General features: G+C 48.5%; 1 long non-coding RNA gene across 1 annotated transcript; it reads right to left on the bottom strand.

Moving 5' to 3' along the window:
- Positions 1–5,499: 5,499 nt before the first annotated feature.
- On the bottom strand, positions 5,500–10,750 carry LOC138920155 (uncharacterized). The gene is made up of 2 exons (XR_011430873.1): positions 10,572–10,750; positions 5,500–10,241 (listed from the first exon to the last, which is right to left on the bottom strand). It is a non-coding gene; the product is annotated as an uncharacterized lncRNA (long non-coding RNA).
- Positions 10,751–13,976: the final 3,226 nt, after the last annotated feature.

The raw sequence follows: 13,976 nt of genomic DNA, 5'->3' as shown, positions 1-13,976 counted from the left end.
CCCAGGGCACTCCAGGAGTTGTTTTTCACCAGGTAGAGAATTTTCCAGTAAAGATAGACCCCAGGGACCTAAATTGTGAGTCTCCCCCTGGGCTTGCCTCAACTCCACACAGTGCCTTTCCCCATCACTAACCCCCAGCCCTGGGGCACCTGCTGGACCATCCAGTCCACGCAGCAGGGTTGCTTGCATCACAGCTTGAACCTACCACAGAACCAGTGCCTGCTCTGGGCCCCCTCAAAGCTGGCAGGCTCGTGCCATCTGGTATATACACCACAGCAGTGCCAGGAGTGGAATGTGCTGCCTCGGGACCTAAAGAGACCCCTCAGGACCTAAAGAGACCCCTCGGGACCTAAAGAGACCCCTAGGGGGCTGTGCTTCCTCCATGGCCAGTGGTGCAAGAGGCAGTGCTCTGCCTTCCACTTTGGAGAGCGTGTCTCTGCGTGGCTCTGGCCACTGGAGCCCTTTCAGTAACAGGCCCCCGAATCTTCACAGGGTCCCTCTCGACACTCTGAAGCTTGCGTCTTCTCAAGGCCTCCAGCATGCCAGCCACCTCTTGCTCTTTTGGCCTGATCAGTGTAATGTAATGGATCAATGTCATGTCTGCGATGTCCAGGTGATCCTGATTTTACTGTGACAGAGGGTGGGAGAGTTAACTAGCCCCAGAGCAAAGCTGCGCATGTGCACTGCTGTCTGTTCCAGATCAATGCAAACCATTTCTGGACTTCTTTTCTGATCAAGATTGAAAAGAACTCATTTGCCCAGTCAGTGGCTGCATACATTATACCTGGGGCTGAATTAATTTGCTCTGGTAAAGGTAACACAGCTAGCACAGAAACTGATCAGGGATCCCATGTTATGGAGTGGGCTTATATTAGTCTCCAGCTGCCCTGCAGGACCCGTTCTGTCTCTGCAAGGGCTAATAGGTGAGTCACACAGAGACATGAGGTCCCTCATCCCTGGGTCTTGTAGCTCCTTGAGAGTAGAGCTGATCGCTACCCCTTCTGGGATGTGATATGTGGGCTAGAGGGGATGAAGTTTGAGTTTCCACTTGACTTTCTCCATCGAGATAGCTCTTACCTCACAGAACAAGGACCCCGTGTGGGGTTGCACCGTCTGCCCAGCATGTCAATTCTAAATATGTTTCTAGAATCAGAGAAATGACCCCTGGATGGGTCCGCAGACCCACGATAAGCCAGAGTGTGGCCAGGACTTCATTTATGATCCCGGATTCATATCCCTCCCCTCTCAGAAGGAAACCACAATGAGGCTTCTCTGTTCTGAGCATCAACTCAAATGTTGATAACACAGAATAACTGAAGGGTTTTCTACAGCACCCCTGACAGCTGCCACAGCAGGGGACACTGACAGAGTATGTAGCTTGTTGTGAAGCAAGTGCCTAGGCTGGGAGATGAAATTAGCGCTTCATATTCTCAGTGTTCCATGCTGTGCCAGATTCTCCCAGCCAGCGTCCCTCTCTGGATGTCTGCCACCTGACTCTGGGCAGCGCTGCTCTATGCTGGTGGTCTAAAATGTAACGAATAAGTTTGGAACAAGAGATTTATGTGCTCAGGGCTTGGAAAATTGGAGGCAAAGCTATTTTCCAGCCCTGGAGAGAAAAAGGACCCGGCCAGCCAGTTGGGATCAGGTCAGAGGCATCGGAGGAGGTGACCGTTGATTGGAAGGTGCGAGGAGTAGGATGGGTGGGAATGGAGTGGGTGTCACTGAGAACAGGGGTTACTAAAACATTGTGGAAGATATGAACATCAAAAGGTATAGAATTCTCTTTTCTCAGAGAAAGAATGCGGCTAACCACTTAGGCCTGTTCAGGCTGTGAAATCCCATATTGCTCTCCCTGCGTGAAAGACAAATGAAATTGTTTCTGTGATTATCTCTGAAGAGGAAAGGAAAAATGAGACCGAAGCTTGACAACCAGAAGGCCCTTCAAATTGGGCTCTAGCTGCAGACACATGATACCTGCAAGCACTCTTCCCAGGAGCTCCTAATCTCCAGGCTGGCTGGCTGATTACAGAGCTGGGCCGCTGGAATGCAGCAGACGGCTATGATTGCTACAAAATCAGCTCTCGGAATGACAGCTCACACACTCCACGTGTGTTTGACAAAGCCTATTATTTAGATAAACGAAGCATCCTTTTAGTTCTGGGTCTTACATGAAGCCCTTCGCTGCCTGGGGCCAAGTCCTCAAGATCTTATAATTAGCCACGAGATAAGCGCAGTGAAAGTGACAGCCCGAGGTGGTGTTTTTTGGCTTTTTTTTTTTTTTCTTTCCATTTCCCTGTGGAATGCCATCTTCTTCCACCTTCCAGCACCAAACTCACACAGGGAGCTTTTACCACAGCTTCCCCACTCCCTTCTCTTTGAAAGCTGAGACTAATTTCTTTTTCCAGGCAAGCTTCTCAGGAAACTTCGCATTTGCTGTTATTAAAAGAAATGGAAATACACAGACATTTCATTTTCATTTAATTGTCTTACAGTCTGGTTAAATGCAATTGCCTGGACCGCCTGTCAAAGGCCCCAGCCGTGGCCCCAGCCAACAGCAGCAGTCCCACCTGCACACGGGCCTGTTCTGCAACGCCTGGAAAGAGAAAAGCTGAGGGCCAGCTGTCTAACGTCTAGTCTGCCGTGCCACCCTCACGCGCCCCTGCCCTTCATCTGTGTGTCATTATATGTCAGAATGTATTACTGCGCTCAACAGTCGAGCTAAGCTGTTCTTTTTCAGGTTAATTACCAGGCTCAAATTACTGACCCCTTGTCTGTTTTATTAAGATGTTGTTGCAGATAATGGATAATTTGAGAGGGGAGAAATTCCAATTTCCTGTTTGGCTGCCTTTGGATGAAGTCCTTTCCAGGATGGTAACTGAATCCGTGTGTATCTTGTACCCATCTGATTTGACGGAATCACCCCAGCTTGAGGCTCACCTCCCATTTTGTGGGTGAAGATAGACCACTACCCTGGAAATGCATTTGTTATTTCTATAAAAACACTAAGGAAACAACTGGAATCAAGTCATTGCTATCAGGATCAAACCTATCACGCCAGCTCCCTGGAAAATGGGGTCGTCCCACCCTTGGCGGGAGGAGCAATTGGTTCCACCCGGTTTTTGAATGGAGACTAATTCCTTCGTGGACGCACAGGAGAGTTTCTCTCTGTTTCTCCTTGTGGGGTCCATGCTTCCAATGTGAGGATTATTTTACAACCACCTCAGCCTTCTTCCTGATCCCCAGATCAAAGGAAGACACTCTGGACATAGTAAATATTATTAACATTATAATCCATGCCTCTCCGGGCACTTGGGCTCCATTTTCACACTAATAAAGTTACTGCATGAAAATCAGATTAGGAGAGGGAGCAAATGAGATGTGTTTCATGAGGTGAGTCTGTGATGGTCCATTTCAGCCGGGAATAATTGTGTGTTTTGGTGCATCTTCAAATGGTTTACCAAAATGTATTCATTTACACAAAAGGCAGGAGGCAGGCATGATTGCTTTTATTTCTCCAATTAAGAAACTGGGAAACCTGATGTAGGGCTCGAGGGAGCTCGTGCACTGTAGATTTTTGTTTTCTTTTTGGTGCCCCTGTTTCAGGAAGCAGGTAGAAGAAGGAAGAGGTAGCATGAAGGAAACTGAACCGACACTCACACTTCTAAGTGCCATTGAGATTTCTACCCGACGTGATTTCAGAGACTTTTCTCTAGGGTGCTGGACTATTTGTACCTTGGCAAGAAACCTAGCATCCGTGGGGGTTTTCTAGCTCCACGGAGAAATCTCTGGAGCCACGCTTCTCCCCCTTTCTCCCTCACCAGCTCCATCTCTTGGGGTCTCACCCCTCCCAGCTCCTCACCTGTCTCCTCCTGACGTCCTACCTTGTACCTGCCTGAATCTCTTCTCTTCTAGTCCTCCTCCGCCCGGCATGGCCCGGTGGCAGCTAACCAAGTAGACACTAACAAAAAGCTGCCAAATGCAGCTAAACAGGTAAAGCGAGAAAGGTTCGCTTCTTCCGGCCCGGCGGCCAGCCTGTGTCCAGAGCAGGAAGAAGCTGGAGCCGGCTCACCCCTAATCCATATTTCAATACAGATGGCCTAAGGTTATAGTTTAAGCTTCCATTAAAAAAACAAATTGGTTGTTGGGTTGCCTAAAATAGAGCCAAAAGACACTAACTAATGAACCCTCAGTAGGTCTAATCCTCCCTTTGGCAAAGAGGGAACGAAGTGAAGACACCCAGCTTCACTCAGCAGCGAGTCTGTACTCTTGATGCCTGAGATCTGCTCCTCCCCTCCTCCTAGTTTTCTAGTGTGTTATTTTGTTTATTATGATTCACTAGGTATGGCTGAGTGGAAAAATGATGCTGGCGTAAAGCCATAGAGCAACATTTCTCAACCTTGGGCCAGGTAACTCTGCATGGTGCGGGCTGTCCTGTGCATTGTTCACCAGTATCTCTGCCTGCTCCCCACAACTGCATACCAATAGCATTCCTCCAAATAGCATTTGGGTAATGACAACCCAAAATGTCTCCAGACATTGTCAAATGTCCCCGGACTGAGGGGGAGGGCAAAATCATCCCAGTTGAGAACCACTATAACAGAGACAGCCAAAAGGCCAAAAAATTAAACCATCCAATTAATTCGGGCTGTTCGCTTAGAGTGGACGGATGTCCACAAACAGCAGAGCACGTTCATTGTGCTTCCATTTGTTTTTCTGGTCTCAGAACCAATTATCTATTTAATGAAGTCCTTCTGTCTTCATCAGACTCATTGGCGACACCAAAGTAATGAGGAAACCCTGACAACCTGGGGGTGGGACAGGCGGCCTGGGACACTCAGCCAGGCTGGGGGAGCTGAGCCCACACCTCACGTACTAGCCGCTGTTTGATGATTGCATAGCAGAAGGCTCAACAGAAACGCCTTGTATCTGAGCAAATCTCCATAAGTTCTGGTTCTGGTTCAAGGGAAGAAGGAGCCCTGGGCAAGGAGGCGGGAGCCCCCTACTCAGCGAGCAACACAAACCCAGACAAGCTCCTTCACTGTCCACACTTCCATCTTCCTGTCCCCCAAATGGAGACATCACTTCTACTATTTGGTCTCTCCCACGTGGTTACGACCAGGATCTCGGTAGATTATTTCCATGAAAGCACCTTAAGGAATAGAGCACTTTGAGCAAATGAAAGGCTTTTTGTTCTTCTTTGTCTGGGTCCCATCCTTCGCAGGCCCTGGAAGGATCCCAGACTCTGCAGATGGCATTTCCTGTTTAATCTGCGAGAACTCTGCTTCAGACAGTTTAAGTAAGGCAGGTGTCGCATTGCAGAAGAGAGTTTATCCTCTGCCACTATTGACATCTTACAGAGGACTGACTCGGGAAACGTTGCCCAACACAAATCTTCATAGCTGGATTTTAAAGCGATTTTTATGCATTGAACTTATCAGCATGGTTTAGAGAAAGGAAATATAGAGCTTAAGCTTGGTATTTATTTAAATAATGCAATTCTTTGGAAAATGAGTTCATGCTGAGCCCTTTGAAAGAAAGGCATCAACCGCAGTGAAGTCTGAATTAGTTGTATGTGAGGATGAGGATATTTCTCCTGACCTGTTTATTGGCCTCATTGCTCTAAAATGCACTAGGGCAGAGGTTCTCAAACTTGAGCATGCATCAGAACCCCCTTGAAGGTTTGTCAAAATCCACATGGCTGGGCCTCACCCTGGAGTATCTGATTCAGCAGGTCTGGGGTGCAGCCAGAGAATGTGCATTTCTAACAACCTCCCGGGTGATGCTGATGCTGCTGGTCCCGGTACCACACTGAGAATCGTGGCAATGGAGCTAAGGTGAAGCAAAAAGACTTCCAGGGAGCGCTGACATTGGTGTCCCATCCATATCCCCTTAGCACTCACCTTTCTGCCTGAAGACTGTCACAGCGTCTCCTGCCACTCTACTCAGGGGCGCTAGGCCTGCAGGGGACACACAGATAGCTGGAGAGTTAGTGCCCCTGGAAGCAGCCCTTCATCAATGCAGGCAGGATGGAGTGGATAAATACCCCCTGGTTCCCTACTCCTTAGATGGGATCGTTCTGAGCTGTGGTCTGCAGCAGTCCTGTGACTCGGAGCATGGTCCCAGCACCAGTGCTGGCCGGTTTCCTGAGCTGTCTGTTACCAGTCTGTGCTGGGCCAAGTGCTGAAATTGAGCGTGAGCACTTAGAAACTTTTATGGCAATTTGAGACTTTAATTTTATAACTGTTGAAGCTAATAATAATAATAATAATAATAAAGGAGGCTTGTATTTTGTACGTCTTTGTTCCCATTTTTTTGTATTTTATGAAAACATCAGTCCTCCATGGTTTGGCCAGACAAAGGAATTCTGCACCTCGGAAAGTCTGAAGAGCCCCGGCCCCGAGCCGCCCAGCAGGGCCGAGCCTCTGCGGCCCACGGCAGGGGCCCGTTCATCCGAGGACCTGCTCTTGGCCTCCTTCCCTTCCCTCTCTCTCTTCCCACCCTCCTCTGGGTATTTCCTGTGACCCCCTCCCAAATCCTTGCCTGTCCTTGAATCCTTATCTCAGGGTCTGCTTCTGGGGAAACCCAAACCAAGACCCTTAACTGATGTGATTTCTTGAAATTCTTTAAAATGAAACTCACTCTCTCTCTTTAAATATTATATATACTTACTGGGAGATTTTACATTTTCAGGGATCTAGCTTCTCTTTTAAAATAAGGACATCTCACAACATGGGACGTGCTTTTCCACACGGCAGCAAGGAGCCGTCACCGAGCTCCTTTGGATGGAATGTTCCAATTTTGCCACATCTTCCACCATTCCCTGCTGTTTCCCCAAAGCTATTTTCCTTGCCAGTTATCATTTAGTTGCAGGGTATTTTTCTCAAATAGGATAAATATTTCCCTTTATCATAGTCTCCTTCAAAAATGGGTACAGATAAACCAAGAGCACCACAGGTTTTGAGTAAAAAACTGGAGAAAACACATTTCTACGAAAGAAAGAAGAGCATTCCTGTGCATTTCACATGAGAACAAAGACTTTCACCCCCGGCTCTGCCCTCTGAGGGAATTTGAACTTGTGATCTCGTGGCCTAGAACCTAGATTTCATCTTCCACCTCCCAGGGACAAATAGGTCAAATGGGCGGGAGATATTCTGAGGGGTGCCACTGGGACTGAGCAAGACCAATTTGGGGTGAAATTGGGAAGTCTGTGGGGTGCGGATGAGAGGTCCTCCTTGTCTTGGAGGACAGAGCAGACCAGCAACTCCTCTAGTTCCTTCTCCTCTGATGAGGCTCAGACTGGGAGACAGGGCTCCTCATTTGAAGGCCCAACGTGTTGCCTTGGACCCTCAACAAGATCATCGGTGGCCTTCTTAGATCCACTGTCCCCCCATCATGCAGAGATAGGACCAATATCTTCACTGGCTGTGGAGCAAATTGAGTCATTTTACAGTACATTTTTCTGTGAACGTTCCAAAGTTGTTTATTACTATCAGGAAGTAATGTAAAAAACATATACTTCCACATATCCATCGCTCCCTTCCACCATGGCTACCTGAAAAGATTATTAAACAAGCTAGGGATGGCCTCATTGCTGGAAATGCTGTCATTTCTCCCCCAGAACTGTGCTAACAGGATCCTGCTTGGGGTTTTTTCTGCTCCTCCTCTTTGTTCTCTGTATTTTATTTACCATAAAAACACAGTTTTAAGCCAAACAAGGGGAGAAGTCCTTCCCTCAGAATCCCACGACCCTGAGACAATAGCCTTTTTCCTTTTTCTCACCGTGAAGGGTACCTACAATTTTTGGTTCTCAGGTCTTTCCTCACATTATCTCTGAAACGTTTCTGTATGTCTGGACAATCTTTGTGATGGCCACAGGAGCTCCTGCAGGCCCTGTCAGAGGCCTTCAGGTTGTTTTCGAGTTTAGGTGCTTGTTCATGTATTCAGCTATTATTTCAATGCTCATGAGCATCTTCATGCAGGCAGCATGTTTTCTTTCTTGGGTAATCTTTCCTTTGGATAAATAACCAGGAGACAGAGGACCCTAGGATCAAAGGACACGAGCTTTTGCAGACAGGGAAATAAGCCTCAGGACTTGGGGGACTTGCTTCACAGTCCGGAATTTTATCTCAGAGCGTTTTCTTCCCAGCTTATCACTAACTTGTTTTGGCTCCAACGACTTATTTCTAAAATCCAACCCTCCCTCACAGAATGTGAAAATGACACGAAAAAGAAGATTTGAAAAATTGTGCCAAGGCTTTGATTTCCCAAAAGGAAGGGAGGCGTTCAGAGAAGGAGGCTCAGGCTCCGCGGGGCCTGGAGTTGGGGTGCATTTCTCAAGTAGCCCCACCAGGGCCCTTTTCACCGCCCGCCCACTGCCACCCCCCCATCTGTACCTACAAGGCCACTGCCACCTGGCCTATAGCAAGGTGGGCTCTGACATTGAAATATCATAAATAGAAACCTCGTTCATTTTTGTTCCCCATTCCCAATAACACCAGTGGTCACCCCCAAATCAACATTAAAACAACAGAAGACTCCAGAAACCCAACTCTTTCTGCAGTAAAAGCCTGGAAATTACATTTTATACAATTAAGAAGACAGCATTTTAAACATAATTCTATCAATTCAGCTAAATGCTCTCCAACTATAAGATCCACTCTCTAAAACAAAGGACTATGCCTTTCTCATCAATATAATTACATTTTTAAATGAAATTTTTAGAGGACCCTTTCCATGAGGCATGCCAGTTGTTTCCAAATGCTTGATTAGGTTGTTAATCTCCTTTCCCTCCTTAGCAACGCGCTTCAAGGGGCTACTTCATACCAAGTTCACATTCGTGAAACAATTAAGATAATTAAGATAATACGTCATTTCAAAAATATATGATTCTGGATCCCTGAAAGCGTCTCCTAAAAGACCCAAGGATCTCATTGCAGAAACGGACCATCAAAATAGAACTAAACTTGCATTATTTGAAGGACTCAGACATTCTTTCAACTTTGGGTGTTTAGAGTTATTTAGAATAGTTCTACCTTTTGTTTCTCCCTTTAAGATTTTCTAGATTCCAAAGGACCTCCAAGAGAAGTTAGGAAATTAAATAAGAAAATCTTTCTGAGATAAAATACTGCTGCAAACGTACCTGTAGTGCTAGGAATCAGGATGGTGGATCCTGGGTGATAACTGAGAAGCTGCACCAGAGAACCTTCTGGGGGATGGAAATGTCTATTACCTTACGAGGATTCATACACACACAAAAACCACTGGTTATGGTTTCTGAGCTTTGCCGTTTGCATGTTATATCTTAATTTAAAAGGCCAGATAAATAATAATTAAGAGGAAAAAAAGGAGATGCTGCCACAAAATCATCTGTTGGAGAAATAGGGATGGAATATGCTGTGTGTGGGGCAGATGTGGAGGGACGGGCCAGGTATGGCAGCCAGATTCTGGAATCAGGTCCACCTACACAGCTGGTGGGCTCAGTGAGATGAAAACGCAGCCCTCTTGTTCAACAGTCGTTAAGAATTTCAAGATGGTGGCAGCCCAGCAGTAAACCAAGTGCGGCACAGCCCGTAAAGCCTGCTGGGCTGTAATCTGTCCCCACGGCCGAGAAGGGAGTGGCTGGATTTCCTAAGGTGTTCCTTTTTTTCTTCCATTTTTAATTTCAGCCTAATAGGATCGCTTGTTGCCATGGTTAGTCATTGCTGCAATTTGTGCCCCTATTAAATGCAAATTAACCTACTTAGGGAGTTCTCCCTTGGTTTCCCAGGATATGCAGGCCTCCATCTATGTAGGGGGAGGTGGAGAGGGGGTCTCTCATCTAGCACTGAGTTTCTAACTTCTGCTGCTGTCCTGGCTCAGACCCACTCCTGACTTCCTGATGCTTCAGCCGTAATGTGCAGGAGCCACTGGCTTTGAGAAACAGGTCCCCAGCATGCAGCTTCCCCTTAAGTGTCTCCAGAATCTTCCTAGGACCCGCTGTTGACATTCTTCTTTGTCAAAGAGTTGCTTTGGCAGAGGGACAGATCTGCAGGGCCCCTCTCTGTGGCATGACATGATGGGGATGCCCTCAGGGACCTTGAGAACTTCCCTTCTCCATGGGGGTTTCTTGTCTTCATCTCTAGTCTCCACAGCAGCATTCCTAAGGGGAGTGAAGTCCTCAGAGAGACACTAATGACATGCTTTTAGCTCTTCCAGGACTTGGAACTCTCCGGTACGCAGGGGAGAGTTTGGCCAACACTTACCTGTCCAAGCAAGAGAGAAGCAGTTAGAGATGTCTCTAGCTGCTATGGCCCTGAGACCACAGCCGGGCACCAGCACCCCCTCAGCGTCCCCCCTTGGCTCTCACTGCACTGCTTCTTTCAGTTTCTCAAACCCTCTTCCGGACTCTTGGCTGTTGCCCCTCTCTTCCCTCTGCCTGGACCACTTCTCTCCCGGGCCTCCAACCTCACTCCTCTTGCCTGCTTAATTCCTTCCACAGGGAGAGTGTATCCTGTGATGCCCAGAAAGCGGGTCCCACTAGCACGCCGCCAGTGTGCCCTCCCCCTCCGCATGCACCACACAGCCTTGCTTACTTGTTCTCATGGCCAGCCCCCGGTGGGCACTTGCTTCCATGACAGCAGGGACCTATCTTGTTCCATCATCCAGCATCTCCCACTGTAAGGGATGTGTGCGGTTGCTCTATAAATATCAGAGAGTGAGTGATGAATGAGTCAGCAACTGAAGTGTCTCTGGTCAGGCGTATCTACTTACTAATTGGGGAAAAGGCTCCTGTGGATGCAAAGATTAGGTTTAAAGATAAAGGGTTTGCAGGAGGAGTAGGATGCAGAGAGAAAACAATTCTAAGGTTCTTCAGCATTCCTTCATGGTTTGATACCTCTCAATTCCAAAGGATTCTTGAAAAGTAGGCCTCAGGGTCACCTTACAATTACAAAAACAGCAAAGAACTGAAGTTCCTAACTCCAAAGCTTTTTGGAGGAAAACTAAGTGTTGTCCTACTCAAGGGAAGTGGGATGTGTGGGAAGACACGAGCGTGGCCCCAGACACACTGCAGCTGTTCAGTCCGGAAGCACTAACTGCGCACCTGTTTTGGAGTGCTCAGCCGAGGGCAGTGGATGGGTCTGAGCAAAGGGCGAAGCTGAGCGAGGTCCACAGCGTCCAACAACAGAGGCTCAAACGTCTCCTCCAGGCCCTGGGACTCCCTCTCTCCCTGCAGATGTGTACTGATGAGCACCCCCATCCCCTCCACTGTCCCTGCGGATGAAGTGGACCAGGTGGCAATGTCCCTCGGAACCATGCTGGGCAACAGAGCAACTCCTGCTCTTTCCTGGAATGGGCCGGGGCTCAGCTAATTCACTTCGTGGGGCCTTCATCAGTGCTGACTCAGGGGACCACAAGTGAGTTACATTCCCTCTGTTTGGAGCCTGACAGTACGTTGTTTCCAGGGAAAGACTCAGACTCGGTCAGCAATCCATCCGGGAGGGTTTACAGAGCAACTGCGAGAAGCCCCAGAGGCAGGGGCCAGGCAGCAGTGAAGCCCCAAGCCCCCACAGTACACATGGCTTCACATGAGATTGTTTTGCTGCAAAAATTTTTGGAAAGATTTTGATAATCTGGTGTTTTTCAATTATTTGGAATTTTACCCACAAAACAGTCACAAATTGCCTTAATTTGTCCTAAGAGCTTTCTCATGATGTTTTGTTTTATATTTTAAGGCACATTGGTTTTGCTCATTTGTTCTGGTGACAAGCTTTATTCCAAGGCAAGCGACTCGCAGCTGCCTAGCTGTAGTAATACAGCCTTACAGGTACGTAAGCACACATGTATTCCCCCGACTCTTGCTGCTCTATGCTTGCCTTTTAGAGGACTTTGAGGAAAGCAGGCAGGCCTACAGGGAGTGCCTGTGGGGTGTGAGGGATAAAGGGCAGACAGAGGGACAAGACTGGGCAACAGGAAGGGCCAATCAGAAAAGGCGCCCAGACTTGGCCCATTGAATCCCTCTTGCCAGCATTCAGGGCCAGTTCAAAGGCTGGAGACCCTTGACCTGGTTCCCACCCGTCCTTCTGGAACCCCAACAGCCACAAAGGCCAATCCCAGGTCCCCACTCTGCCATTCCTCAGGCTGGAGTGAACTGGATGGATAGAAACTAAAATGTCAAAGCAGAAAAGGAAAAACGCTTCTGTCTTTTTTCATCAGACCCTTTTGCCGAAGCAGCTAACGCGAACTATAAAACAATGTAATGATTTAATAATTAGATCCAGGACACATGCGGTCTTCATTATCACAATGATTACTTTTCAGTAATATGAGGAAAAACATGAATCTTAAAGTAATTCCCAATAATTAAATTAAAGTCAACCTTCTCCTAAAGGTTTTGTTTGGGAAGGACTTATGAGAAATCCTGATAATGCAGTAATAGGCATTCAGAACAGCTCTGGGTGACCACGGGCCTCCAACAGGAACCAGGGTGGTACACTTTATTATTTTGTTTTGAGAAAGAGAAATACAACAGAGTTCCCAAATGTGTTAATTTTATTAAAACCCAGCTGTGACTGAGCAGGTCAGAACCCGTGACCATTGTCCATTACCCTGTCCATGTGGAGAGCTTCATGCTTCTTTCACATTTCAGCTGCACGGGGGTCATCAGACTGTCCGTTAATTCTTAGGTTCCATGAAGCTAAATCAGTTTAATTTAGCTGGAGCTTAAATTAGAAAACGTGCCCCGTTCTGCCCAGTAATGGGCAGCAGAGGCAGAGAAAAGACTCGCTCCCTCCCACTCTGTACCCTACAGTCTTTTGTCCACCCAGCGGCAGCAGTGGTCTTCCTAAAACGGAAATGGCACTCCTCAGAGGACCCCCAACTCCCCACCACCGAGGTCCCCCTGCCCCCTGACCCGGGCCTGCCCAGTCACTCCTCTCCCGCCCTCTAGACCTCCCGCCATCCTTCTGTCTCAGAGGGCCCGGCTCCCTCCTGCTGCTGGGCCTTTGCACCAGCTGTTCCCTCCAACCACCCAAAACACATCTCCTCCCCTCATGGCCACCCGCCTCCCTCTGGTCAGCCAGGTCTCAGCTCCAAAGCCACCTCCTCCTCGGGGCGGCCTTCCCCCACCAGCCTGCTGAACACACCCCGCATCGCTCCCTCATGTCATCCTGCGTTATTTCAGTTGAGGCCCGACTCACTGCCTAGACTTTCTTTTTATTTCTTCCATTGTCTTCCCCAGCTGACACGTAACCTCCACAAAGTTCCTGTCTCCTCGGTCAAGGCCACTTTCCCAGCTTGAGGATGGTGCTGGGTGCAGAGGACACGTTCCGTGTACTGGTAGATAGAGTTACTGCAGGATGTGGAGGCCCACTGTGCAAGAGAGGGCGCACTTTGTGTACTATGGTGACTGTCTTCACGGTCAGGGTACAGGGTGTTCCGCCCCAGGACCCTCGCAGTGAGGAGCGTCCACAGGGACCAGAGCCCAGGAGAAAGCCGAAGCTGCAGGAGCTTTAGGAGGAGAAGCGCAGGGCTGCAGCCTACGGTCAGTGGGGCAGAGAAGAGTGCCCCAACCTCACCTTCAGAGCTCTGGCCCTGATGTCCCGAGTCTTCGCGGTGTCTCTACAAGGCGGGCGCTAAGATTAGCCCTCTTCCCACTCAGGGAACTGTGCCTTGGAGAAGCTAAGTACCTTTCCAGGTTGCTAGGCCAGCAAGTGGCCGAGGGGGGACCAGAACCCTGGTTGTGTCCGACCTGATGCCCTTCTCCTAAAGCTTTCTCGGGGGATGGGTGAGCCATCAGCACAGGCCAGGGAGACGGTGTGGGAAGCTGGGGTCTGGGAGCTCGCAGACAGGTTAGAACTAGGGCCAGACACTTTGAGCCTTGAAAGAATGGGTCCAACAGGGCCTAACACCCCCTTTGCAGCCAGGCCAGACAACCATGAGACCACGGAAGTCTAAGGCTAACTGTAGGCCAACTCACAGGGGAAAGAGGCCCTTCCTGC

The sequence above is a fragment of the Equus caballus genome, chromosome 22, assembly GCF_041296265.1.
Source record: "Equus caballus isolate H_3958 breed thoroughbred chromosome 22, TB-T2T, whole genome shotgun sequence".
NCBI lineage: Eukaryota > Metazoa > Chordata > Mammalia > Perissodactyla > Equidae > Equus > Equus caballus.
Note: the sequence above shows the minus strand (reverse complement) of the source record. Positions and strands in the feature narration are given on the sequence as shown.